The sequence below is a fragment of the Pezoporus flaviventris genome, unplaced genomic scaffold (genome assembly GCF_033815535.1).
Source record: "Pezoporus flaviventris isolate CSIRO_AGI_PZ_B2104156 unplaced genomic scaffold, CSIRO_AGI_Pfla_v1 ptg000007l, whole genome shotgun sequence".
NCBI classification, from domain to species: domain Eukaryota; kingdom Metazoa; phylum Chordata; class Aves; order Psittaciformes; family Psittacidae; genus Pezoporus; species Pezoporus flaviventris.
Genome location: NW_026892555.1, coordinates 41,155,219 through 41,169,114, shown reverse-complemented (window position 1 = coordinate 41,169,114; position 13,896 = coordinate 41,155,219). Strand labels below are relative to the sequence as shown.

Sequence of the window (13,896 nt, the reverse complement as noted above, 5' to 3'; positions counted from 1 at the left end):
CACCTGGACACATTCCTGTGTAACCTTATCTAGGTGTTCCTGCTCCGGCAGGGGGATTGGACTAGATGATCTTTCGAGGTCCCTTCCAATCTCTAGCATACTGTGTATGTGTACTGTGTGTGTGAAAGAGGATAGATTTCGATTAGATATTAGGAAAAATATTCTTCACTATTAGAATTGTGAGACAATGGCACAGGCTGACCAGAGAAGCTGCTGATGTCCCATTCCTGGCAGTGTTCAAGGCTAGGCTGGATGGGGCTTTGAGCAACCTGGTTTAGTGGAAGGTGTCCCTGCCCATGGTAAGGGGGCTGGAACTTGATGATCTTAAGGCCCTTTCCAGCTCAAACCATTCTAAGATTCTGTGATTCTATGACTAGAGGATCTTTTGACTATCAAGTAGATGTTTAATTATGATGTTGTTTAAAATGTAGAAGATTGTGTAAGTACATAATTAAGGAGTTATCATTCCTAACAAAGTAGGGGAAAAAATGGCCCTGAATTACATTAAGTAATCAGGATTGATTAAATATGTCTAGTATAGTGTTTGGGCTATTAAGTCTATAGTGACAGAATGTTATGAGTTGCTCATATGTCTGGGTCATATAATTTGGTTCTAGTAAGTACTAAGATTTTGGCTGGGAAACACAAACATTTTATAATTCAAAATCTTTAAATTTATTCCTGTCAGCTGTAATGAGTACTAACTGATGTCTGCTGTAGGTCCCTAGCATATCTGTAATACTTGATTCTGAAAAACAAATTCACAAGTGAATAAATAATACCCTTGTGTAATTTCAAAGTAAAATTGGAAATCACAGAATTGTGGAATCATTGTATAGTGTGGGTTAGAAGGGAAGTTAAAGATCATCTAGTTCCAACCCCCTCTCCAATGGTCAGGGACATCTTCTACTAGACCAGGTTGCTCACAGCCTTATCCAACCTGTCCTTGAACACTTCTAGAGATGGGTCTCTGGTCCTGGTGCAGGACCTTGCACTTGGCCTTGTTGAACTTCATGAGGTTGGCACTGGCCCACCTCTCAAGCCTGTCAAGGTCCCTCTGGATGGCATCCCTTCCCTCCAGAGTGTCAACTGCACCACATATGATGATGCTGATGTCATCAGCAAACTTGCTGAGGGTGCATTCAATCCTGTGTTGCCAATAAAGATGTTGAACAGTGCTGATCCCAGTACCAACCCCTGAGGAATGACACTCGGCACTTGTATTCACCTGGATATCAAGTTGTTGACTGCAATTCTTTGAATCTGACCATCCAGCCAATTCCTTATCCACCTAGTGGCCCATTGTGATATCCATGACTCTTCAGTTTAGAAACAATGATGTTGTGCTAGACAATGTCAAAGGCTTTACACAAGTCCAGGTAGATGACATCAGTGGTCTTCCTTTATCCAGCAAAGCTTTAACTCCTTTGTAGAAGGCCACCAAATTTGCCAGGCATGACTTGCCTTTAGTGATTCTATGTTGGCTGTCACCAGAAATCAGATAAGATATTTAACACTGGGTAAACTTATTTGAATAATGTAACAGTTCAGAGATAAGACTAATTTCCTTCCAGAAAGAACAGTAAGCCAGACAGAATGCTTGTAATGTGCATTTAAAGGGTGAAGAAAACAGGGAATTGGGCTTTATCTTTCAAAAACCATTTGAAAGACTACAGGAAAATATTTTTCTACAGTACAAACTCAATTCTTTTTATACCTGGTTGTATTTCCTATTAGAATAATAGTGAATCTCAAAGAAATTTTAATTGCTGAGATTTTAAAAGCTTGTAGCATCTGACTTATTCTGAATGTATAGTAAATAATTTGTAATTTCTTTGACTTTTCTGTAATACAGGATATCTAATTCGTATTGATCTTTATTTAGGAATATTTCAATAGCAAAAAACAGCTAGTTAGTAACAAGCAGAAACCTACTATCTGTATAAGATTACATGAAGAAAAGAAAATTTACTTGGAGATAATTCCAACAAGTTTGGCTGCTATTATGGAGACAAATGGAGACAAAAGGTGTGCTTTTTAATTTTTTCTTGACGAATAATACAGTCAGCCTTGAATGTTAATACATTATTTCTCCTTGACCCCGAGTCTGGCAGTCAGTTGACCCAAATCCTGGGAGCAAAACACAGCAGCAAGGAATCAAAGGGTGTCTGATTAGCAGCTGCTTTGCCTGCAGCATCTGACAAGGTTACTCTTCTTGCTGCTCCCTCTACCCTCCACGCGTGAATGCCTGACCTGTCTGTCAATCAGCTTTTAAACTGCCACAGTTAAGAGCAAATTGTTTTGCAGAATACCAAAACTGGGGATAGTTTACCTTAAAATGTTATGTTGTAATTGATGCTTATATATCGGTACATAGGGGATAGGACAGGCAGCCAGAGCTGTATTTGTCAGCATCTCAGACACAGATATTCCCCCTTGTCTGTCAGATGTTACAAAGTGGACCCTTCACACCACCTTAATATTCAGAGGAGGGAAGGTCAAAATTAAATAAAATAGGAAAAATAGAAAAGGCAGAGAAAACAAAGTCCTCCCTGACATTTAGAGTATAGCTAGATGACGTTCTGAAACATGAGATTTTGCTTTAAATGTTAATAGACTTGCAAGTACTGCAAGAATAAAAGCGATACTGAAGATTTAGTTTTAAAGGAAGGAGAGGAATAGAATAGTCCATAGAAGCTGACTTTAGGATAATAAATACTTTTTTTCTTTTGACGGATTTTGGAGTGTTTTTCCTCTTTTAAAGTGTCAAAGAGTGTTGACATAGAACATATTCAAGTGAAGTGGTTCAGTACTATAGGACTAAGGCTGCAGATCAACAACAATAAAAGGAAGTCTCACAGAATGTCTAGCCTCCACACCAGTAACAGAGTTCTTCATAGAAGCCAACTTTACCTTCAATTCTTAGAAAATTCAGAATGTTCTTAGGTGCAGTAATGAAGAAACCTCCCCCATCAGCTTTCCTAAACTTCTTTAGTATCAGTTATCTTCATTAATATGGCACTGTGGCCTTGTTCCAGGTTGCAGAGGCCTCATTGCAGTTTATATCTATTGGATTAAAAGACTACATTCTCCTACTCTGGGATATAATTCCCTTATCTAAGTAACTACAGGAAGTTAATATTCACTGTCTTTGGTAATGTGCAAAACTAACTGAGCTGCATATACCTCAATTATAGGATTTGTTTTCCAGTGCCTGCATAATTTTTGAATGAAAAAGGTCCATGAATTGGGGCTAATAAAGTTGGAATCCTTGTTCTGGCAGAAGTTTTACTAGTGCTGTACTCAGTGGGAAGATAGTTTCTCAACTTCTGCTTATATTAAGACACATGATATTTTATTACAACCATTTAATCAGGCAGTTAATTTTTTCCAAGTATTACATTATTCAGAATGTCTGCTTCACCAATAAGTACATCATCCACAGCCTCCAGAAACACAGAAACTCATTGTCTAATCTGTTGAACTAGGATAGAAGAAGCACTCTTTAAGAGCTAGGAGTAGCCCATTTTACAACTCCATTAACAAGTCTAATAAAACTGTCAATAAGCTATTTTGTAGTTCATCCAGCCTCGTATCATGGTGTTTGTAATTGTGATTTAATGGGACACTTTGTTCAGTATCTCACACAAATCAACTCATTTCATCCCCTGTTGGCTTTATGAAGCAAACTTGCAACTTTGGGTTTATTTGACAGCACTTATTTTAATGATTTCTTTCACCTGCCTTTTCAATAACCACAGCTGAATTATGCCACAGAAAAACCTTGCAAAATAAGTGCATGTATTTGTAAGTATCTGTGTTTTAAAAGGTGTATTTTTCTTCATTTCAGCTAGACAGTTTTGGTGTATTTGTGTATGGAAGAAAGATGTTTGTTTTTACTGAGAGAAAAAAGACAGGAAGGAAATTTGTTGGAGGCAAAAACAAGTGGAAGACAATTAGATCAAGTATCCATGTAAGATCACCAAACAACTTGTAAATAGAAAAGAAGCAGTTTCGCAAGCAGACAAAAAAACTACAGATGGGTCACAGTGTGAGAGTAACTGAGTAACTGTTAGAACTTAATGCTTTCTCTGCTGAATTACTTCCAGGACTTGGTTGCAACTCTGCAGGAAAGAAGTCTCTGTTACCCATAGGTATTGTCAACTAATCTCAGTTTATAACAAAGCTCTGTTATTATTCTTATGCTGATATTTCCCAAGTGCTTTCCCAGAGATGGGTGTCACTTCTATACAACCAATGACTGTTACAAAGTAATCCCTTAGAGGAAAAAAATAGCAAATTCTGACTGCAAGAAGTACCACAGTAACAAAAGGCTTTAAAGCACAGTTGTGGCCACAGTGGCCATTGTCGCTACACACTGCACCCACTATGTCTGTAGGGTCAATAAAGCTGTAATATTATCATTTTTAGAGCAAATCTCAGTAGTTTGCAATGATTCAGCTTTCACCTGTGACCATCCTGGGTAACTGAATGATGTCCCTGCCAGTAACCAGATGGTAAACTGACCAAATCCTGGCTTTCTCTTCAGCTTCATTGTTGTGGTTCCCTTTGCCAGAGGAGCAGCCTCTTCCTTCACCTGCATTTCTAGGTTATCAGTTTACATCCTCTTTTAATTGCTTTTTAGGTTAATCTTGGTCAGATTATAATACCCACTCTGGAGATGCCACTCTTCTATCTCTGTCAACGACTAAAGGCCCAACAAGTCACTTGTGTAAAGAGCTTAGGTTTACCCACTTTCTTCCTCCCTGGTCAGGTATATCAGGAAACTGGAGTCTCTTGACTGTCTAAGGGGCAAGTAGATTGTGGCTGAGCTCTTGCACTTGATTTTACTCTTTGCCTGAACCACTGCTTTGTACCTTGGACTTGTACATGCTCAAGCTGTTTGTTCTAACACTTGTCTCTGCTTTCCACTATGAAGTGTCTTCCTGTTGGTCCTGTTTCTGAAGTTCGCCTTTGCTTCCACAGTCCGTCTGCATTGCTTGCCTTATATTTTGACTCCAGATCATTCTAAGCAGACCTTTCTTTTTTTTTTTCTTTTCTATCAAAATGCACAAAAATAATCTTCTAAAATCCTTTTTTCTCCCATACAGATATGAAGGTTAGGTCTCTAATTTCAGTTTCTGCAACCTCCTGTTATCTCTGGCTCCTTTTATTGCTGAGATCCATTAGCTACTAACAATGAAAGAAAAAAATCCTAAAATCTTGTCAGTCACACAACACCTTGTCATTCTAAATACATACATATCCTTTCTTTTTTCCTTCTATAACAAATTTAAGCTTCTTTTCTTCACTTTCAGGTCACTCTATCGTTATTTTACTTTTTATTCTCTGCATTCAAACTCTTGATTTATACAGGGGCACAAGGCTAGGCATCTGGTTTCCCACTTCACAAATACCTACTCTATTATCCACCACAGCATTCACAAGGCATTGATGTAATGTGTTTCACAAACAGTTTTGTGATGTTTCCCTTCCATTTTCTTTTAAATACTATTTCAAGATTCATTTCCTGAAAGATTTTCGTTAGTTACCTGGAGGTGGAAAACTGTGTATTTTTGATGAACTTTAGTAAATTTGATGATAGGTATGACATATGTAGATATATGTGTATATATATTTGTATGCATGTATGTTCACATGTACATGTATACATGAATAGACATTTCAGTATATATCTATGGCATACACAAATGGAAGATGGCATTCTTACTTTGTTTATGTCTTCCCATACTTTTCACTGTGCTGCTCTCCATTGAGCCAGGAAAAGAAGAAAGTTAATAAGACCATTACCCATGCTCAGCATCAGTCTTCAATTTCCCTTGAGCCCTCTGTTCCTTTTCTTTTCAATTCTCAGGACTACATGGATCATGTAGTACTTTGTATTTTCACTCTTCCTAAAACCGTGGCAGTGACCTCTGGGTGTTACAAAATAAACAATAATAAAAATACCAGTACCAATTGAGAGAAAATAATATTAAAATTCCTGATTCAAACAAGACAAAATGTTGCTGACAGAGAAAAGGTTGTGTGCATTGAAGTTTGCAAAACAAATGCATTATTTTTGGCCTACTGTAAAAAAGATTGTGATTTGAGTTCCATTAAGGGAATTCACTGGAAAGCACTTAAGTCTATCGTCAACCAAAATGAGATTTCAGAATCAAACTACAAGAGATATAGAGGTGGAAACATCCACATTGAATATTCTTCTCTCATAGAATCATAGAATAGTTAGGGTTGGAAATGAACTTAACATCATCAAGTTCCAAACGTCCTGCCATGGGCAGGGACACGTCACACTAAAACATGTCACCAAAGGCCCTGTGCAACCTGGCCTTGAACACCGCCAGGATGAAGCATTCACAGCCTCCCTGGGCAACCCATTCCAGTACCCCACCACCATTGCAGTAAAGAACTTCTCCCTTATACCCAATCTAAACTTTCCCCGCTTAAGTTCGAACCAGTTGCCACTTGTCCTATCACTACAGTCCCTAATGAACAGTCCCTCCCCAGCATCCCTATTGCTCCCCTTCAGATACTGGAAGGCTGCTATGAGGTCTCCATGCAGCCTTCTCTTCAACAGGCTGAACAGCCCCAACTTTCTCAGCTTATCATCATACAGGAGGTGCTCCAGTCCCCTCATCATCCTCGTGGCCCTCCTCTGGACTTGTTCCAACATTTCCATGTCCGTTTTATGTTGAGGACACCAGAACTGCACACAATACTCCAAGTGAGGTCTCACGAGAGCAGAGTAGAGGGGCAGGATCACCTCCTTCGACCTGTTGGTCACGTTCCTTTTGATGCAGCCCAGGCTTTCTGGGCTGCTAGCACACAGCAAAGCTGGCTCATGTTCCTTTTCTCATAGACCAGCACCCACAGTTCCTTCTCCACAGGGCTGCTCTGAATTTCTTCTCTGCCCAACCTGTACCTGTGCCTGGGATTGCTCCCACCCAGGTGTAGGACCTTGCACTTGGCATGGTCAAATTCCATAAGGTTGGCATCAGCCCACCTCACAAGTTTGTCAACGTCCCTCTCGATGGCATTCCTTCCCTCCAGCGTATCAACAGAACCACACAGCTTGCTGTCATCGGCAAACTTGCTGAGGGAGCTCTCAATCCCATTGTCCCTGTCACCGACAAAGATGCTGAACAAGACCAGTCCTGACACAGATCCCTGAGGGACACCACTCATTACTGGTTGCCAACTGGACATTGAGCCATTGACGACAGCTCTCTGCATGTGGCCATCCAACCAGTTCTTTATCCACCGAATGGTCCACCTATCAAATTTGTGTCTCTCCAATTTAGAGACAAGGATGTTGTGTGGGAAGTGTATAACGCTTTGCACAAGTCCAGGTAGATGACATTAACTGTCTACCCCTGTCCTTCAGCTCCGTAGCCCCATCATAGAAAGTCATCAAATTGGTCAGGCAGGATTTCCCCTTAGTGAAGCCATGCTGGCTGTCACCAAGCACCTTGTTGTTTTTCATGTGCCTTAGCATGCCTTCCAGGAGAATCTGCTCCAAGATTTTGCCAGGCACAGAGGTGAGACTGACTGGTCTGTAATTCCCCAGGTCATCCATTTTCCCCTTCTTGAAAATGGGAGTTATATTTCCCTTTTTCCAGTCATCGACAACTTCACCTGACTTCACATCAAATATGATGGGAAGTAGCTTAACAACTTCACTTGCCAGCTCTTTCAGGACCCGTGGATGGATTTCCTAAGGTCCCACGGACCTGTGTACGTTCAGATTCTAAAGATGGTCTCAAACCAGATCTTCTTCTACAGGGGGCCCAGGGTTTTCATTCTCACAGTCCCTGCGTCTGCCTTCCAAGACTTGGGTGGTGTGGTCAGAGCCTTTGCCAGTGAAGACCGAGGCAAAGAAATCATTCAGAACCTCAGCCTTCTCCAAGCCTAGCATAGCGAGGTCTCCTGATAGCTTCTGGAGGAGGCGTACACTGTCCTTAGTCTTTCTTTTAGTCGCTGTGTACCTATAGAATCCCTTCCTGTTATCCTTAACATCCCTAGCCAAGTTTAATTCTAACTGGGCCTTAGCTTTCCTAACCTGGTCCCTAGCTTCTCGGACAACATCCCCGTATTCTTCCCAGGCCGTCTGTCCTTATAAGCCTCTTTTTTCCTTTGAATTTTCCTCAGCAGCTCCTTATCCATCCAAGGAGGTCTCCTGGCCCTCCTGCTGCACTTCCTTCTAGTTGGGATGCAACACTCCTCAGCTTGTAGCAGGTGATCCTTGAATATCAATCAAGAGTCCTGGGCTCCTCTGCCCTCTAGGGCTGTATCCCATGGAACCTTCCTAAGCAGGTTCCTGAAGAGGCCAAAGTCTGCTCTCTTGAATTCCAGGGCAGTGAGCTTGCTGCACCCTCTTCTCATTGTCCTGAGGATCTCAAAATCACCATCTCATGATCACTGCAACTAAGACTGCCCTGTAACGTCACATTTCCCACCATCCCTCCCCTGTTAGTGAGCACAAGGTCAAGCATGACATCTCTCTGTGTCAGTTCCTCTATTACTTGCACAAGGAAGTTGTCTTCCACACAATGGAATAAAAACTGGCTGGATGGCTGCACACAAAGAGTTGTGGTCAACAGCTCAATGTCCAGGTGGCGAGCAGTAATGAGTAGTGTCCCTCAGAGATTGGTGTTGGGACCGGTCTTGTTCAACATCTTCATCGCTGACATGAACAGTGGAATTGCAAGCACCCACAGCAAGTCTGCCAATTACATCAAGCTGTGTGGTTCAGCTGATAAGCTGGAGGGAAGGAATGCCATCGAGAGGGACCTTGACACACTTGTGAGGTGGGCTGATGCCAACCTCATGAAGTTTAACCACGCCAAGTGCAAGGTTCTACACCTGGGTCAGAGTAATCCCAGGCACAGCTACAGGTTGGGTAGAGAAGAGATTCAGAGCAGCACTGAGGAGAAAGACTTGAGGGTGTTGGTCAACATGAAATTTAACATAAGCCAGATTCAGTGTGTGCTTGCAGCCCAGAAAGCCAACCGTATCCTTGGCTTCATCAAAAAGAGCATAACCAGCAGGTGGAAGGAGGTGATCCTGCCCCTCTGCTCTGCTCTCATCATGCCCTACTTTGTGTATACATTTCTGGTGCCCCCCACATAAGAAGGACATGGAGCTGTTGGAGCAAGTCCAGAGGAGGACCATGAACACATGATACAGGAGGTATACGCCACGGGGTACCTATGGTTTTACCTGCAGGATCAAGGAGAAGACATGACAAAGTGGGATGGAAAACCTACTTCAGCTTTGGAGGAAAGGGTGAGTGAACTGAAGAGGGGAGCAAGGGCCAAGACTGATCGTCCCATGAGAGCTACGGCTTCAGTCTCTGGTGAGCAATTTCCCATATGGAGTGGAAGAGCTGATTTTACTCCATCTCCTGTGATAACGAAGAATAATCCCTTTTACCATGACTTAAGTGTCCAACGCTGTGATGACCATTAGAGGGGCCCTGCCTCCAGCCAGGTGGAGGTAGAGGACAATCGGATTTACTGGACTGTGTGGATCAGATGGCCTGGCACATCAGTCCCACAGAAGTATAAGGCTCTAGTAGATACCAGTGCACAGTGTACCCTGATGCCATCAAGCTGTCAAGGGGTGGAACCCATCTATATTTCTGGAGTGACAGGAGGAACCCAAGAGTTGACTGTGCTGGAGGCTGAAATCAGCCTGACTGGGAGGGAATGGCAAAAGCACCCTATTGTGACTGGTCCAGAGGCTCCATGCATTCTCGGCATAGACTACCTCAAGAGAGGGTACTTCAAAGACCCAAAAGGGTACCGGTGGGCTTTTGGTATTGCTGCTTTGGAGACTGAGGAAATTGAGCAGCTGTCCACCTTGCCTGGTCTCTCAGAAGATCCCTCTGCTGTGGGGTTGTTGAAAGTTGAAGAACAACAAGTGCCAATTGCGACCATAACAGTGCACCGGCGGCAATATCGCACCAACCGAGACTCCCTGATTCCCATCCATCAGCTGATCCGTAGACTGGAGAGTCAGGGGGTGATCAGCAGGACCCGCTCACCCTTTAATAGCCCCATATGGCCAGTGCAAAAGTCTAACGGAGAATGGAGACTAACAGTAGACTATCGTGGCCTGAATGAAGTCACACCACTGTTGAGTGCTGCCGTACCGGACATGCTAGAACTTCAGTGTGAACTAGAGTCAAAGGCAGCCAAGTGGTATGCCACGATTGATATTGCCAATGCATTTTTCTCAATTCCTTTGGCAGCAGAGTGCAGGACACAGTTTGCTTTTACTTGGAGGGGTGTCCAGTTCACTTGGAACCGACTGCCCCAGGGGTGGAAACACAGCCCTACCATTTGCCATGGACTGATCCAGACTGCACTGGAACAGGGGCAAGCTCCAGAACACCTGCAATACATTGATGACATTATTGTGTGGGGAGATACAGCGGAAGAAGCTTTTGAGAAAGGGAGGAAAATAATCCAAATCCTGCTGAAAGCCGGTTTTGCCATAAAATGGAGTAAGGTCAAGGGACCTGCACAGAAGATTCAATTCTTGGGAATAAAATGGCAAGATGGACGTAGACAGATCCCCACAGATGTGATCAACAAGATAACAGCAATGTGTCCACCAACTAATAAGAAAGAAACGCAAGCTTTCTTGGGTGCAGTGGGGTTCTGGAGAATGCACATCCCAAATTACAGTTCGATTGTAAGCCCTCTCTATCATGTGACCAGGAAGAAGAATGATTTTAAATGGGGCCCTGAGCAGCAACAAGCCTTTGAGCAAATTACACGCGAGATAGTTCATGCAGTAGCCCTTGGACCAGTCCGGACCGGACCAGATGTAAAAAATGTGCTGTACACTGCAGCTGGGGAGAACGGTCCTACCTGGAGCCTCTGGCAGAAAGCTCCAGGGGAGACTCGAGGTCGACCCCTCGGCTTTTGGAGTCGGGGATATAAAGGATCTGAGGCCAGCTATACCCCAACTGAGAAAGAGATACTGGCAGCCTATGAAGGGGTTCGAGCTGCTTCGGAAGTGATTGGCACTGAAGCACAGCTCCTCCTGGCACCCCGGCTGCCCGTGCTGGGCTGGATGTTCAAAGGCAGGGTCTCCTCTACACATCATGCAACTGATGCTACATGGAGTAAATGGGCTGCACTAATTACACAACGAACTCGAATAGGAAATCCCAGTCGTCCAGGCATTCTAGAAGTCATCATGGACTGGCCAGAGGGCAAAGATTTCGGAATGTCACCAGAGGAGGAGTCGGTGCACGCTGAAGAGGCCCCACCATATAATAAACTGTCAGAAAGTGAAAAGCAGTATGCCTTGTTTACTGATGGGTCCTGCCGTATTGTGGGAAAGCATCGGAGATGGAAGGCAGCTGTATGGAGTCCTGGACGACAAGTTGCAGAAACTGCTGACGGAGAGGGTGAATCGAGTCAATTTGCAGAGGTGAAAGCCATCCAGCTGGCCCTGGACATTGCTGAACGAGAAACACACAAATTCTTTACCGTGAGGGTGGTGAGGCACTGGAATGGAACTTCCACGGAAGTTGTGAATGCTCCATCCCTGGCAGTGTTCAAGACCAGGTTGGACAAGGCCTTGAGAAATCTGGTCTAGTGTGATGTGCCCCTACCTATGGCAGAGGGGTTGGAAATAAATGATCTCAAGGTGCTTTCCAACCCCAACCATTCTATGATTCTATGATTTCAGTTATATGCTATATTTGGCATTTTGCAGTATGTACTAATTAAATGGCAAAATAAACATAAACAGTAATGCTAAGCGTAAAAATGCATTATCTTAATTGTCTCTTTTGTGATCCTAAATGTTTCAGACATAGTGCTAGTGGTTTCTTCTTATGAAGGGATTTAAAAAGAATTGAAGCCTTGCTATCAAGCGTCTTAGAAATGCTTTTTGTCCAACAGCTTTTTAACATATGAATAAAAGAGAAGCTATCCACAGAGAAGATCCTACCAAAAAAAAAAAATAACGTTTAGACACACAAGAGAGGAAATCAGCTGCCTGACCCTCAGCTGTCCTTTTAAGCAAATTCACCATGAAAGAACATCCAACAGTTAAGCATGCCAAGATAATAACCAGGAAAAAAGCTAAAATTATTATTATCCAGATAGTATTACGAGAAAAAATACATACCGGTATTTTGCATTGAGATCACACTGTTGCCAAGCAATTTCATTGATGTTAGCTCTCTATCAGAGTAAGTAGAAGAGCAAAGACAGCACATTAAATACCAAAAAGATAACAACTATGTTTCTAACAGTATAGTTCTTTTGAAAACAGATTGATATTTACAAAATTCACATTCCAAATTAGGAAATGATCACGTTTTCTCCTCTCATTGGGATTATAACTTAAAACCTTAAGTATTAAAGTAGTAACTATTCAGAAAGCAAAACTGTCTCTTTTAGAGATCTCATAGACACAAATGGGAGCAAAAGGTTGGTGATAACGTCAATAAAGTAATTAATTGGGAAAAAATAGTTATTTTTGTGTAAGCAATGCTTCTATATAATCTGGTCAACATTCAGGTTGGAAGAAAGATTATCTGTAATAAACGGAGAAGTCTCCAGTGAACTTTCTAAGAATTCCTAATTAAAGATTCCAGTTTATGGTAGCTGAAAAAAACACCACAATTTTTTCTACTGGTAGAAGGAGAAAGAATTGCAACAAAAAAAAATATTTTGAAATAACTGAAACAAAAGAAAGTATTTTCTTACTGGAAAAATTATTTTTGGAAAGACACACAATCATATGCCATTGATGACATAATATTGATTTCAGATTTCTTGAAAGAGAGATGGACAATGTTGTTATTTCCAATGTCTTTATTATAAAACAAAACAAAACAAAACAAACAGCTTTAAACAGCTGCACACCCCACTGCTTCAAAGAAAATAATGAATATTAATTATTACATATTATTTTGTTGGAAAAAAAGTTCCAAAAAATATTTTCATGCATATTTCATTGCTTTTAAGAGGAAATTCTCATAGTAATGTTGTTATTATGTTTGATTGCACTCCTAAGAAGAAAGGTGTTGATTGTCCTACTTTTCAGCTGGAATAAAAAGCATTTTGAGAAGAGGTGAGGCACTGGAATCGGTTGCCCAGGGAGGTTGTGAATGCTCCATCCCTGGCAGTGTTCAAGGCCAGGTTGGACAAGGCCTTGGGTGATATGATTTAGCGTAAGGTATCCCTGCCCATGGCAGGGGGGTTGGAACTAGATGATCTTAAGGTCCTTTCCAACCCTAACGATTCTATGATTCTATGATTCTATGAATAAAAGGTCATTTGCTCTTGGAGTGAGATTGCATATTTTCATCATGCCAATATTATTTTAAAACAAAATGTATTCATTATCACATTCTCTCCTTATTGTGTCTATTCTCCACTGTGGCTCCTTTGTGTTTTAAAAAGGTTGCACAAATACCTTGACTAGTGTCAGATTTTGCTTTATTAGCCATAGGAATTTTCATGACATATTTCATGATTATCTCATGGTTAAATAACATGAATTGTAAAATATTGTTATGATCTACGACTAAGGTGTTCTAATACTCTTATTTGTTACTGAAGTTACTTGAAAACATTTAATTAACTTTTAAAAGTAGTCAAATATCATGTGCATTACCCTCACTTAAAACTTCCATGCAATAAGAGCAAAATAACAGAAAACAAAATGTTTTCTCTAATTCTAAATTTTAAATGAAAATCACAGTTTTCAATTGACATGCAAGGCGACCATCCTATTAATAGCAAAACACCGTTAGTTAAATACGCATCTAGTTAAAGAAAATGTAATCTTTTAAACTGTGTTTACTGAGAAATAGAAGATTTATTTGACCATTTTTCTGAT

At 41.5% G+C, this 13,896-nt stretch overlaps 1 long non-coding RNA gene across 1 annotated transcript in view; it reads right to left on the bottom strand.

Annotated features, from left to right (window-relative positions):
• LOC133266858 (uncharacterized) overlaps window positions 1-13,896 on the bottom strand; it is a 392,292-nt gene that overhangs the window by 210,758 nt on the left and 167,638 nt on the right. The window contains exon 2 of the long non-coding RNA XR_009742538.1: window positions 6,732-6,790. This is a non-coding gene — a long non-coding RNA (uncharacterized LOC133266858). The remainder of the gene's footprint in view (window positions 1-6,731; window positions 6,791-13,896) is intronic.